The following is a 13,739-nucleotide window of genomic DNA, read 5'->3' as shown; positions in this document are numbered from 1 at the left end:
TATTTTGTTGAAAGATTTTTATTGCAGTTTCCACTGCAGCTCACCCCCATTGCCCCAGCACACAAGGCAGAAGCTACAATGCAAGAAACTGCCATGCCAACACATCTACCCCCAGCAGCTGCCCATGGGTTTAGTCTTATCCTTTACCCACCTGTTACTGAATGCCTGTTAACTGAACATAGGAGGGTCTGTTTTTTATCTCAAGTTGGTCGCCCAAAAATGGAGGGGCATAAAACAATTGATCACTTCTGAAAATGTAGGTTCATACATTTAGATATGGATGGGTAACTGCAAAGATTGTGTTCTCTTTGCTGTGAAAAAGAAGGTGAAATCCGCCCTACTCTGTTTTTGCCAATTAATTAACCATCAATACTGCAGGCTAATAGTATACCCTGGGTATAAAGATTTGCATATTTAATGAATATTTCACTGCTAATATACAAACTGCCCACAAGGGTTAAAATCCTGGCCCTGTTGAAGTTAATGGAAAAACTCCCATTGACACCACTGGGATTAAGATTTCATCTGAAGATTTTCTAGTTTCTGTAACAGAAATGCTTTGATTTCTTTTTTAATTAAAGTGATTCTGTACACCTACAAAGAGAAACTGAAAGAGTTTAGAAGGAAGAAAAATATAATATGGCAGGTTTTTTTTTTAATTATTTCTGGTCCAGCTCTAATGACAAGGTCTGTTGCATCTCATAAATATATAATTCAAGGAACACACATTGAGCAGTGGATCATCATGTCTAAGAGTGAAAATTCCAGTGAATGTGGCTCACAATATTAAATTTTACATTGATAAGGATACAACACACAAACCACTCTTGATTAACTATATAAAATGTATCAGCTGTTGATTAAAATGTGTATTAGTTATGTATTGCTAATGTATTTAGGGTGGTATTCTGTTATTCCCTGTCGATCTGTAAGAAATCCAGAGGTAAAATGTGTAACAGAAAGCCCCCTTCGAACATTTCCCTTCTGGGCATTGATGTAACAGAAACCTTTTCTTGCCTGCACCCCCGTTTTGTACATTTCTTTTCCTTCTAAATATTAGCAGAGACCTAGCACACTCATTGCACGGGTGGTCCATACCAGTATACGCACCTGGCTGCCTACAGAGGTGAGGGGAGGGCACTGTGGCCCTCAGAGATAGGACATGCTCAGGCCTCAAATGGTCAGAAACCAACTGCAGGTATTCAGCAGCTAATAGTTTGCCTGGTTGTGAGACTGGGAACTCACTAGGGTTGATGCCAGCTGCTGATGGAGAAGCCATAAACAGGTTTTAAATCTTCAGACACAAGTGCAGAGGGGAAATAAGAGAGGAGGCTGTGGTGGTGAGGGAGAAGGCACACAGTCTGGTTGCCCCTCTCAAGGTCTGAAGGAAGACCACAGACTTTGGTTGCATGTGTGCACTGTTTGTATGCTTGCTTGTTTCATTGCTTGCTCAGTTTACTATGGGGACAGGACAAGGTTGTCCCATGTAAAATAAACTGGCTGGAATCACTGAACACTGGTATATGTAAGGAAGCTGTCTGAGTGACCCACTTCAGATGGTCAGAAAAACCCTTTTTCCGTTGGGAAAGGTTTTTTCATTGAATGATAGATTTTGTTAGAGTTCTCCCCCTCCCCACTCCCATTAAGAAAAAAAAATCTCCAAACCATCCCACTTCAATATTTTCCAAATGAAAAGTTGTTTGTTGCACATTATAATGACTTTGTTTTTAAAAAATTATGCAACAGCATTAATATAATTCATATATTTTTGAATGTACACATTTTAGTCAAAATCAAACATTCCATTTTGAAAGGGTTTTGTTTTTTTGTTTTTTCTTTTTTTAAAATTTCTGGAACTTTCCTTCAGACACCATTTTGAACTGTGGGGGCTTGTGCCAGTTTGAAGTACAGCCATTTCTTCTTTCAATCTTTCACAAAATAAACCTGTCATTCTTTGAGGAGCTCTGCTTATTTGCTTTTCACAAACGTGCACATGACCTGATCTTGTCTTACATGTGTTTAGTAATAGCTATTCGACCTCTGAATGCTGCTATTTGCACATTAAAACTCAGATAGCAAATGCTTTTTATTATTGTTCGCTGCCAGTTGCTTTTTGTTGTTATATTTTAAAATGTTTCGGGTCTGGAGCAGAAACAGTAGGATGAAATTCCAACTGACTAGTCACACACCAGAAACACCTAATAGTTGAAACAAGCAATTTGCCAGCACCCCTCAGGCTAAATTTTTTTACACAAACTATTCAGCAGATGTTTAACATTGCTTCAGAGTATTCCCTTAGGTGCCTAAATGGAACACTAGGTGATGCTTAAGCACTTAAGTTCCTAAGAATGGGAAGTCTCTGCCAGGATTTTAGTCTGTTTTTTTCCAAGCAATGACTGTTTAATGAACAAATTGCAAGCAATCTTTGAAGCAAGGATCAGAACCCAGCTGTCCTGTCTTCTATATGAAGGCCATAACTGCTAAGCTACAGAGACAGACTCCCTCCTGCTTGCTATATTCTGGCTCCTTGACTAACTCCTTGACTACCTGGTGATTCAGTTTCAACAGATGGAGTGGAGAGTGCCCTTGTTTACTTTATTCCTCGTTTACTTTATTCCAGCCTCAACAAACTCCTGGAAAGCTGAGGGTGAAGAAGACTAGGAACAAAGGTACCTGAGTTTCTGGAGAAGTGCAAATTGGATCCAGGTTTTCTGTTTCCCATGGAGAAATGGAAAAAAAAAAATGCAGGTTTTCCTTTTAACTGGGGAAAAAAATGTGGGTTTCTCATTTTAACAGAGAAACATGCTGATTTTCCATTTTTGCAAAGAGCTCTTTGCAGGCTGCCAGAGTTCCAGCCTATAAGGGGCTGGAGGGAGTGGGAGGAGGGCGGTCAGGCAGGGGACACCATGTGCATGTGTGTGTTCACACATGCACATGGCTACGAGGCAGCCTGGAAAACAGCTCCTGCAAGTAAGTCTTGTGAAGATGGGGAGGGATTGAGGCCCCCATAGGGAGGGAATTGGGCAGGGCTGGGGCTGCTGGCCAGCCTAGGTAGAGGGTGAGGCTTGGGGCCTGAGGCCATATGCAGCTGAGGGCCCATACTGGGAGCGGGGTGGAGCCATGGGTGGCTCATACAGGGAGTGGGGGAGGGGCTAGCTCCATGCTGCTACATGCACTTCCGGTGGTGTGGAGGGAGGCACATAAGTCCCCAGATCTCTGTGTAGGTGTGGGTACAGGCTGCCTGCTATAGGATTGGGCTCCCTACCCTGTTGCCTTCCCCCCAGGGCCTCTGTGGTCCAGTGGGTAAGACCCAGCATGGCAAGGTGGAGCACAGCTAGGCAGGGAAGCTCCTTGCTGCTGCAAGCCCCATGCCAACCTGGCAAGGAACCCCCTTCCTGCCCAACAGCAGTGAGGGGAAACACTGCATGCTGCTGCCCCTACTACTGCTAGGCAGGCAGGGGGTGCCTCACTAGGCTGGTTCAGGGCTTGCAGTGGCAAGGAGCTTCCCTGCCTGGCTGGGGATGGGGGAGCTGTGGCTGGGGAGTAAGGGGCACCATCAAGGCCAGGGGAGGACTGTGGCTTGGCAGTGAGGGGCTTGAACCTGTGTTCTAGCGAATGAAGTGGGCAGGGGGAGCTCTGATTTTTTTCCATGATAAAAAAACCTAAAATCAAATACCAACATTTATAGGTCATTAGAATGTGTTTTATTAGTGTTTGAGGCACTGGTAGGCTTCCACATAGTTTAAAATTAAAATATAGTTTAAAATATATATCAATAAAATATTGTGTTCAGTTGATACTTACATATATAGTGGCATTTCATTTTAATTATGGATTTGGTTTTTTTTAAATCAGAGAATTTACTATTTTTAAACAGAGAAAACCGGGATAATTGGTGATTACTCACGCTCAGACTGTTTAATTCAAAGAAGGGAAGCACTCCAGAGACATAAAAATAAAAATTGCTGGTAGATTGCAAGACCCTTACCCTGAGTTCTCCTTTGCTGCTGGAATTAGACCAATTAATATCAGTGCAGTCATTTGCGCAGTTAGATATCAGTTCATGAGTAAGTGTTTCAAAACTACGTGTCTGGATGGAACATGTGGTAGAATTGTGAAATAGTATTTGAAAGGCACCAAGGAATGCTATCTCTTGGCTGGAAAACTGCAGTAATAATGTATTCAAACATCAGCAACTGAACAGAGCTTCATGACTTCATCATACTTGTATTCTTTCTTGGGTTCATTAAAAATATAGATCACAGGACAAGTAATTTAAGAGTCCATGGGTTCTTGTATTAATAGTATTCATTGCTGGTTCATCAAACAGGACTGATATTACTACTTATTTCAAATTTTTACTTTTTATAAAGCTTTCTGTTTCACTACTGTTGCAGTTGCATATGCCTACTTTTGAGTTTTTGGTATGTGGCTTGTGTGTCTGGGAAAACAATATTTTAAATGAAAAACAGAATTAAACAAATACATGAGAATGGAGCGCGCCATTTGATTATCTAGCAGTAATACTTTCATTTCAAAATGCATTATCAGTGTTGAGAAAATCTTGTATATGTAATTGTTACATCTGTTTGGAGGGTGCTAAGGGTAAAAAATGGTACTTGCTATTTAAAATTGTTATGAAGAGATGACCTGCCAGACTCATTCATGGTCTATCTAGTTCCACATACTGGGTGTGTTTACATGTGCAATTAATCTGAACCAATAAACTCAGGAGCACTTTGATCCAGAGTAAACTACTCCCAGGCACAGTGTCTACATGTATGCCAGAGACAGCAGCAATTTGAGCCAGGGCAGAACAGGCCCAGGTTGGCAATGGGAATGGGGGGTCAGCCCTGGGCTGTAGGTGGTGGCATTGGGACTGTCTGGGGCACAAGGGTGCTGAAAGTGCAGAGCCATATGGCTAGGCATCAGGCAGGAGTCTGGCCCCCAGCCAGCTGGGCTGGCTGGGTGCAATTTATGCACACAGTCAGTGTCTACATGCACATTTAATCATAATGATTTATTCTGCTGTAAGGTAGTACTGTTTCTGACCGTACTATCTTAAGCCAGCAAAAATTAGCTTTCTGTAGTCTAAAAGGATCACACATGTAGACTATGATGCTTTACTGAGCAGCAAATTATTCTAAAGCACACATGTAGATGCACCCATTGTCTCTGACAGTGGCCTACAACAGACAGGTGATTTCTGAGTAACATCTAAGGATGTTAGGAAGCTGATATGTTACCAGATATGCCCATTACTTTGGGGTGTGCTCATTTATTATGGATACGTTTCTAGGGTCTTGGTAATTCTATTAATGTGCTGCTTGTGTTACTTGTGTTTCTGTATGGAGCTGTATCTCTCCCTTCTGCAAGCCCTCACCCCCAATGGGCTTGCAGGACTCAGTTTCAGTGTGGCTGGGTTCCTCCAGGCACCAAATCAGTCATACATACAAACACACACAGATTAATGTGACATGCCTGACCTGGCTGGGTTGATCAGCATGGACAGGCTGACACCCTCGTAAGCCAACAATAATCTACAGTCAGACACAAGCACACAGGTAAACAGAATACCTCTGAATCTGGCTGGGTGTCCAGCTGACACCCTCATGTGCCAGCATTCAGTTCATTAGGGCATGTCTGAGCCAAACTGGGTCAATCAACCTGTACAAGCTGATCCCCTTATGCATTTCAAACTTAGCACGTCCCAATCGTTTAGCCTCTTGATGAGCAGACCCCACAGTATTTTTGGGCTTTACAGGGATCTTTAGCTTGGGTAAAAGAAACATTGCTGCAAAGCAAGTGGGGAAGGAGAAGTAGAGAAGGGAAAATATATCCAGTTACCACCAGTAGGACTGTAAAAGTTATTTATTGCTAAGTATAAGAAATATATAATGGCACTAGTAGTAATAGACATGCAAAGGAAAACAAACACAAACAATTACAGTATAACCTTGGTTTCACTAAGTATTTGGGGAAACTTAACTCCAGCTTAATTAATACAGTTCAGGTTCAGAAATCAATGCTTAGAGAGAAACCAGGGAGAGCTGGGATCTCACCAGCCCTCGGGTTGCAAAGCTGACAGGTTAAAGTTCTCAGCATGATTCTTGAAGGGAGATGATCTGCCTCCTTCAGCCTCTCCAGAAGAAAGCGGGTGGTGTCAGCACACACATTGGTGCTTTTGACAGGTGTTTATACCCTCAGTTCAGCTTCTTTCAAGCATTCTCAATAGTGTAAATCAAATTGTCTTTTCTATCCACAAGGGGTTATCTGGTTTGGAACATCTCAGGAAACTGATACTCAGGAAACACATACAGTTAGGGAGTAACCAGATACTTAAGAGCCAGCTTGAAATTCCTATGGATAGCAGATATACTGATGGGATATCTCCTGGTGTCTTCAGAAACAATAATTAGCTTGCAGCATCAGGGTTTTGGATTTTTACTTGTTGTGAACAAGCCTCAGCTTAGCATGATTTTTCCAGATCTTACTATAGTCTTTTAACAGACTTAAGGCAATTATTGGAGTGTTCATAAACTTTGTGAGGGGAGGACTTCCACCAGTCATCCAGGAAAAGTATGACAACACTTGTGGTCAGGGCTCCAATGGGCTGGACGGTGTGATGAACCCTTTACCATTGTTCAAATGTTGCCCATGCTCCCTCTGACTCGGTCTCTTTGCCTCAGCATTCCCTAATCCGGCAACCAAGTTTTAGCCAACTAAGTTTAAATAGGCCTCTCATAGTGGGACCAGGAAATGTACGGCCTGAAGTGCCTATTAAACTTATTTCTGCTTAGAGGTGTGTGTCGGGGGGAGGTCCTTTGTAAATCCAGATTAAAACTGGTTTGATAAATGCTGAGCTGGGTATGTGTAAATGTGGCTTGATTAGCATTTGGAGCACAGATTCCCCATCATGCAGTGCTCCCCTGCTTCTCTGATCCCTGAATTCATTGTGGTCTCTGCTCTGGGCTTTCTGTTCTCCATCTATCATGTAAATGAATGGTCATCTGGTTCCATTTCAGATGCAAATGAGACCTAGGGCAGTTGTTTCACTCTTGTCACCCTTATCTGGAGGGTTTTAGGTGTCTCTCCCACTGCATCTTAATCAGTTTCTGTTTAGGTAGGGGGCGGGGATTCTTTGTGAGTCAGACAGTCTATGTCCTGTATCAGGGTTCCCCAAGAACATGGAGCTGAGAGGTAACAGATATGCAATAAATTGCCCCCACAAAAGGGCTCATCTTGGCCTCTAATATTTGGGCATTAATTTGAAATTCAAAGTGGCAAGTTAAATAATCCTTCTATATTATATATAAGTAACTGTAGACATTCTTGATGAGTTTGGCTTTAGTGGCATTTTGTATCAATGAGTTCTGCAGTCTGACTACATGATGCTTGAAAAATCACTTCCTTTTATCAGTTTTGACTTTGCTGACTATTTCATTCCATCTTGCCTTGTTCTCATTGAACTGGCTTTCACTGTATCTTCTTCTGTATCTGAATCTTCTTCTGACCATTCATTACTGTGTCTTTTCTGGTTCATCTTTGATTTAAGGTAAAGGCTGCCAGTCTTTTCAGTCTCTCTTCCTAGCAGATGTTTTTCATACTCCTAATGATTCTCATCCACCTTCTCTGAATCTTTGGTTCTTCAGTAGATCATCCATTTTAAGATAAAAGATAGCCTGAGCTCCTTCAAAAATTGTTCTGGTTAGATGTATTGAATAGAACATAAAGCTATTTTTAAATGACATTTTCATGTATTTCTTTCTGTATTGAAATAACATACAAAATGTAGAATGCAAATCAATAATGAATACTTAACAGTGAATTAAAGTATATCAGTGTCCTCTTTGGTGACATGTTCCTTGCTGCCGTTGGAGACATCTCTCTTTCTCTGTTGCAAATCCCCTAGGCTCCATTTTCTATATTTATATTTAAACAGGTGCTTTTTTCCTTTCTGATTTAAGGTTTCGAGTCTCATTTTCCATATGTTGTTATTTCCTTCATGTTTATCCTCTCTTGTTTTCTTGTCTGAATTGATGTATTTCATAGAGTATAGATGGGAATATTTTCTCTCTCGCATCTTTTTTTCCAGTGCCAAAGGCATTCTTAGACTTTCCTTAGTATTTTCATGAAATGCAATCTGCATGATTTAATACTACCATTGAAATTGCTTTATAGTTAAATTAGAAACAGGTCTCTAAAGTATTGTGAAATATTAGATTGACATTCGTCTTCCTGGATTTCTAACAGCTTGATTTTTTAGCACATGGTGGCAAATCATTAGTCTGTGGCAGTTGGGCATTGGCTCTTCTATCCACTCAGCCATCACTCAGCAGTTGAGTTCCATTGGAAAGAAACATGTTGATTTTTATGAAAGCCTTAATTTAGCCATCCCATTCACAACTGCTTTGAATCTTAGGTATTATATTTATGTAATTTAAGCTATAATTTGCAATGAATGGTTTTATTTATATTGTATGTGTGTGTTATGTTTTTGATTATTCTGGTGATCAATAATAAACATGAAATGTTTTATTTGTTTTGTTTTTTTTAAATTTTTTTCATATAATACTTAGTCTGAGGATTTCTGAATATTGAATTGCAAATCTTTGGCACTGGGCAATTTGTATTATTTTTGTTGTACTCACATTAGTGTTTTTGTTCCATGTTTGTACAATGGTTCATAGAAAGATGAACCGGTTCCCCCAAGCACTACCAGGAGTGACTAGAAATAATGGTCACAAGCTGGCAGAGGGAAAATTCAGACTAGATATCAGGAGGCGCTACTTCACTGTCAGGGCGGCTAGGATCTGGACCCAGCTTCCAAGAGAAGTGGTGCAGGCTCCTGCCCTGGGGGTCTTTAAGACGAGGCTAGACAAACAGCTTGCTGGGGTCATTTGACTACAGTACTTTTTCCTGCCAAGGCAGGGGGTCAGACTTGATGATCTGCTCAGGTTCCTTCTGACCCTACTAACTATGAAAGATCCAACGAGGCTTATAGAAAGATCCAAAAAATCACTAATGTTAAAGTGCAAGTTTTACCATATTTCATAGATTTCATAGACATTAGGGCTGGAAGGGACCTCGGGAGATCATCGAGTCCAGCCCCCTGCCCAAAGGGCAGGAAGTCAGCTGGGGTCATAGGATCCCAGCAAGAAAAGCATCCAATTTACTCTGGAAGGTGTTCAGTGTAGGTGCTTGAACCACCTCCGCTGGCAGACTGTTCCAGACCTTTGGGGCTCGGACAGTAAAGAAATTCTTCCTTATGTCCAGCCTGAAACGGTCTTGCAGGAGTTTGTGACCATTCAACCTCATCATCCCTTGGGGCACTCTGGTGAACAAACGTTCCCCCAGATCCTGGTAGTCACCCTTGATAAACTTATAGGTGGCCATCAGATCACCCCTGAGCCTGCGCTTTTCCAGGCTAAAGAGTCCCATGGCTCTCAGCCTGTCATCGTAAGATCTGTTTTCCTGACATCTGATCATGCGCGTGGCTCTCCTCTGGACTCTCTCAAGCTTCTCCACATCCTTTTTGAATTGTGGAGCCCGAAACTGGACGCAGTACTCCAGCTGCGGCCTCACCAAGGCCAAGTACAAGGGGAGAATGACGTCCCGGGATTTGCTCGAGAAGCATCTATGGATGCAAGCCAGCGTTTTGGTCGCTTTACTAGCCGCAGCATCGCATTGCAGGCTCATGTTCATCTTGTGGTCAATGATGACCCCCAAGTCTCTTTCTTCTGTAGTGCTATCCAACGTAGCACTGCCGAGCCTATAAGGATGCTGCAGGTTTTTCCTCCCCAGGTGGAGAACCTTGCATTTTTCGGTGTTAAACACCATCAGGTTCTCGTCTGCCCATTTGCTGAGCTTGTCCAGGTCAGCCTGGATCACCTGCCTATCTTCTGGTGTGGATGCTTTGCCCCAAAGTTTGGTGTCATTGGCGAACTTGGCCAGTCCACTCCTGACTCCAATGTCCACATCATTAATGAAGATGTTGAACAGTATGGGTCCCAGGACAGAGCCTTGAGGGACCCCACTGGTCACAGGGCACCACGATGAGTGACTGCCATCAATTACAACCCTCTGAGTCCGACCACGGAGCCAGTTTCCCAGCCAGCAGATCGTGGTGGAGCCAAGGCCACAAGTGGCCAGTTTGGCCAAGAGGTGATCATGGGATACCAGATCAAAGGCTTTTTTGAAGTCAAGATATATGACATCAATCTCTTCTCCCCTGTCCAGGTGATAGGTCACCTGGTCATAGAAGGAAATGAGATTGGTCAAAAAAGACCTACCTGCAACAAACCCGTGCTGGCTATCCCTTAGGATGTTAGCCTGGGCCAGTCCATCAAGGATGGCCTCCTTAATAAACTCTTCTAAGATCTTCACCAGGATAGAAGTCAGGCTAATGGGCCTGTAGTTAGCCGGATCCACTCTCCTCCCTTTCTTGAAGATTGGCACCACATTGGCCTTCTTCCAGTCTTCAGGCACTACACCAGAGCGCCAGGAGTTTTCAAAGATCCGTGCCAGGGGCTGGGCTATGACGCTCGCCAGCTCCTTGAGTACCCTGGGGTGCAGATTGTCAGGGCCAGCTGACTTGAAGGTATCCAGCTTCTCAACGTGTTCCTTCACGAGGTCAGCATTTATGGAGGGTAGGGGATCCCCATCACCTGGATCTCCCTCTCCCATAGCAGGCATGGGCATCCCATGGGACTGATGAAAGACTGACGCAAAGTACCTATTTAATAGGTTGGCTTTTTCCTGGGCGTCAGTTGCCCCATCTGGTTTAGCAGGGGTCCAACATTGTCCGTGCTTTTCCTCTGGCTCCCCACATATCTGAAAAGGGACTTTTTGTTGTCCTTGATGCTTGAAGCTAGTTGGAGTTCAGTTGCAGCCTTGGCTTTCCTGGTTTGCTCCCTGCAGGACCGGACCAGCGCAGAATACTCCTCCTTGGAGGTGAATCCCATCCTCCATCCTTTGTAGGCTTTCCTTTTTAGCCGCAGGAGGTCCGCTAGGTCCCTAGAGAGCCAGGAGGGCTGCTGTGCCTTCTTGCTGCCTTTCCTCCATGTTGGAATAGATTTAGCTTGTGCATTGCGGATCGTTTCCTTGAGAAGCAGCCTCTCTTCTTGAACTCCCATCTCCCTGGGGTCATGGCCCCTGAGGGCCTGAAGGACAAGCCTCTTGAGCTTGTCAAAGTCGGCTTTTCTGAAGTCAAGGACTTCTGTGTTGCTGACTGACTTGCCAGCTTTATGGCGGATGGTGAAGGTGATCAGCTCATGGTCACTGTCACCCAGCTTCCCATCGATCACTAGGTCGCCGATTAGGTTGTCCCCCATAGCCAGTACCAGGTTGAGCAGCGCTTTGCCTCTCGTTGGCCCATAGACTTCATGAGTCAGGTAGAGGTCATCCATGCACGAGAGAGAGCTTTGCGACCGCTCAGATTTTGCTGAGTGATCTTCCCACGAGACGTCTGGGTACTTGAAGTCACCCATGACAACCAAGGTCCTGGAGCAAGCGGCCTCAGTCAGTTCCCGGGCGAACTCCTGGTCAAGCTCAGGACTTTGAGTGGGAGGTCTGTAGTAGACTCCCACCGTTGTGTCCCCTGTGCCATTTTTCCCACGAATTTTTACCCAGAGGGTCTCTAGCTGCCCATTCCAGTTGCCAACATCAGCTTGCAGGGACATGTAGCTTTCCTTCACATAGAGAGCTGCACCCCCGCTGCTTTTGTCTACACGATCCCTCCTGTACAGGGTATAGCCCTCTATACCCATGGTCCAGTCATGGGTGGAGTCCCACCAGGTCTCCGTTATCCCAATGACGTCATAATTCTTTACTCAAATATAAAATGAGGATATCGCCCCCAATGAGTATAGGGGAAAATCCCCTCATCTTATATTAATATACAAAGCAGAGAGGGGAGTAGACAACTGCTGTGACTCTAACTATGGCCTAGAGTCCAGGTCAGAGCCAGAGACAGACTTCACGCCCTCCCCTCCTCCTTACTGTCAGGTGCAGCTTGGCTTCAACTCAGACTGGAGTCTCTCCTGGGCAAAAATTACATGGAAACTCCTTCCCTGCCTGGCCAACTGGCAGCACTGACACTGCTGTATGGCCAAACAAGGGCTGAACTTCCATGTGCTGTGCTTTAGGATGGACTAGTCTGAGCAGTGTCTGACAGTAAGGCAGGGAGAAGCAAAAACTTCAGAGAGCAGGATGGGGAAGAGGCAGAGACTTGGGGGTGGTGCGGGGGGTATTGGGAGGAAGAAGAAGACTGGGAGGGGCAGAGGCTGTGGGGACCTGGGGATTGCAGGCAGGCTGCATGAGGGAAGAAGTGGGCAGGGCAGAGGGCAAGGGGGGCACCTCACCCCACCCCCAGCACTGCTTTCCCTGCTACAGCAGTGCAAGAGGGGGAGGGGAGATGGAATTCAAAACAAGCTTCCAATCCTTAAATTCTATACCTGGAAAATTTTAACATATTGTCCATGTATAGAAACTAATTACTGCGGGGGTCATCTTGTATTTTGAGTAAATACGGTATAATTGATGTGCCATTCTAAATTTACAGTGACTTGGTAAATTTAAATAATTCAAGCAAAAAAAGAGAAACCATTTCACTTGACCAAAGTTTTGTCTGAATAAGGACCAAATCCTCTGGTTCTCTTTCAGAAAAAACTATCCATTGAGCTTGCATAAAAAAATAAAGAACAAGAGAGTGGCATCCTCTTGGTTATCTTCAAGGACTATTCAAGAAACTGGGCTTTGGGGAAAAAATAAATAAACAAACCCTTAAGCCAGTTTGTTCCTGCTGAGTGCTTACATATTTCAAAATAGAATACTTCAGAATAGAATGCAGCTAAGCAAAAGTTTGCAATGTATTACATGGATGTCACCATTGGTGGCATCACACACACACATTCATGTATGTATACACAGGAAAATAGAACCTAAAATGCTAGAGGGTTGTTTTTTTGTTGGTTTTTTTCCTGCAATTGAGACTAAACATAGATAAAACTCAAATACTGGCATTTGGGTCAGACTGACAGATGTTAAACCCGACACATGTTAAAAAGAAGTCACAATGGGATCTGATGCATGATCCTAAGAATCATGCCTCCTGTCAGAAAACAAAGTGTGATTGCAAATCAAGCTTCATCTGAACTCTTTTTCTACTGGAGCTGATGTGGTGAGATCCTTTGGATGATTCAGCATAAAGAGTTAATACTAAAGGAGCTTTTAAAGCAAATATTCTCATTTAACCTTGCTCCTCTTAAACCTGGAATGGTTTATTTCTTAAAGCCCTAGTTTTATGGTAAAGCACTTTTCTGCTTAGTTACTCCCATCAGCCGCAGGGTAATTATCTTTCTGATTCTGTTTTGAGGATTATTTTAAACTTTAAAAGTTTTCCCTTTAATGGAGTTGATACTGTGACACCTTTTTTGATACTCTTGGGATTTTCTGGGCATTTCTTCAGAAGATATGAATAGAAGGCAATTTACATGCTGGTTTATGGTTAATAGCTTGCATTGTTTCTCTGTTTTAGCAGACTTGTAAAACTATCATTTTATCGAGAATAAATTTACTGAAGAAGTCCCAAGCGATCCTATTTCATTTTGCATTCTTTCATAAAACCTCAATGGGTCAAATGCTTTCAATGATATTAATACTTTAAAGTTGCACCAGTGCCTCAAGGTGGGTATGACAGATAAAATATCTCCTCTGCAATGTCTGATAGATAGTAATGT

At 43.3% G+C, this 13,739-nt stretch overlaps 1 long non-coding RNA gene across 1 annotated transcript in view; it reads left to right on the top strand.

Annotated features, from left to right (window-relative positions):
• Window positions 1–2,509: 2,509 nt before the first annotated feature.
• The window catches only part of LOC149868606 (uncharacterized), a 119,421-nt gene continuing 108,191 nt past the window's right edge, over window positions 2,510–13,739 (top strand). The window contains exon 1 of the long non-coding RNA XR_016441293.1: window positions 2,510–2,669. This is a non-coding gene — a long non-coding RNA (uncharacterized LOC149868606). The remainder of the gene's footprint in view (window positions 2,670–13,739) is intronic.

Source organism: Crocodylus siamensis, chromosome 3 (genome assembly GCF_052110815.1).
Source record: "Crocodylus siamensis isolate JL-2025a chromosome 3, ASM5211081v1, whole genome shotgun sequence".
Classification (NCBI taxonomy): Eukaryota; Metazoa; Chordata; order Crocodylia; family Crocodylidae; genus Crocodylus; species Crocodylus siamensis.
The sequence above is the reverse complement of the archived record's forward strand: the minus strand, read 5'-3'. Positions and strand labels throughout refer to the sequence as shown.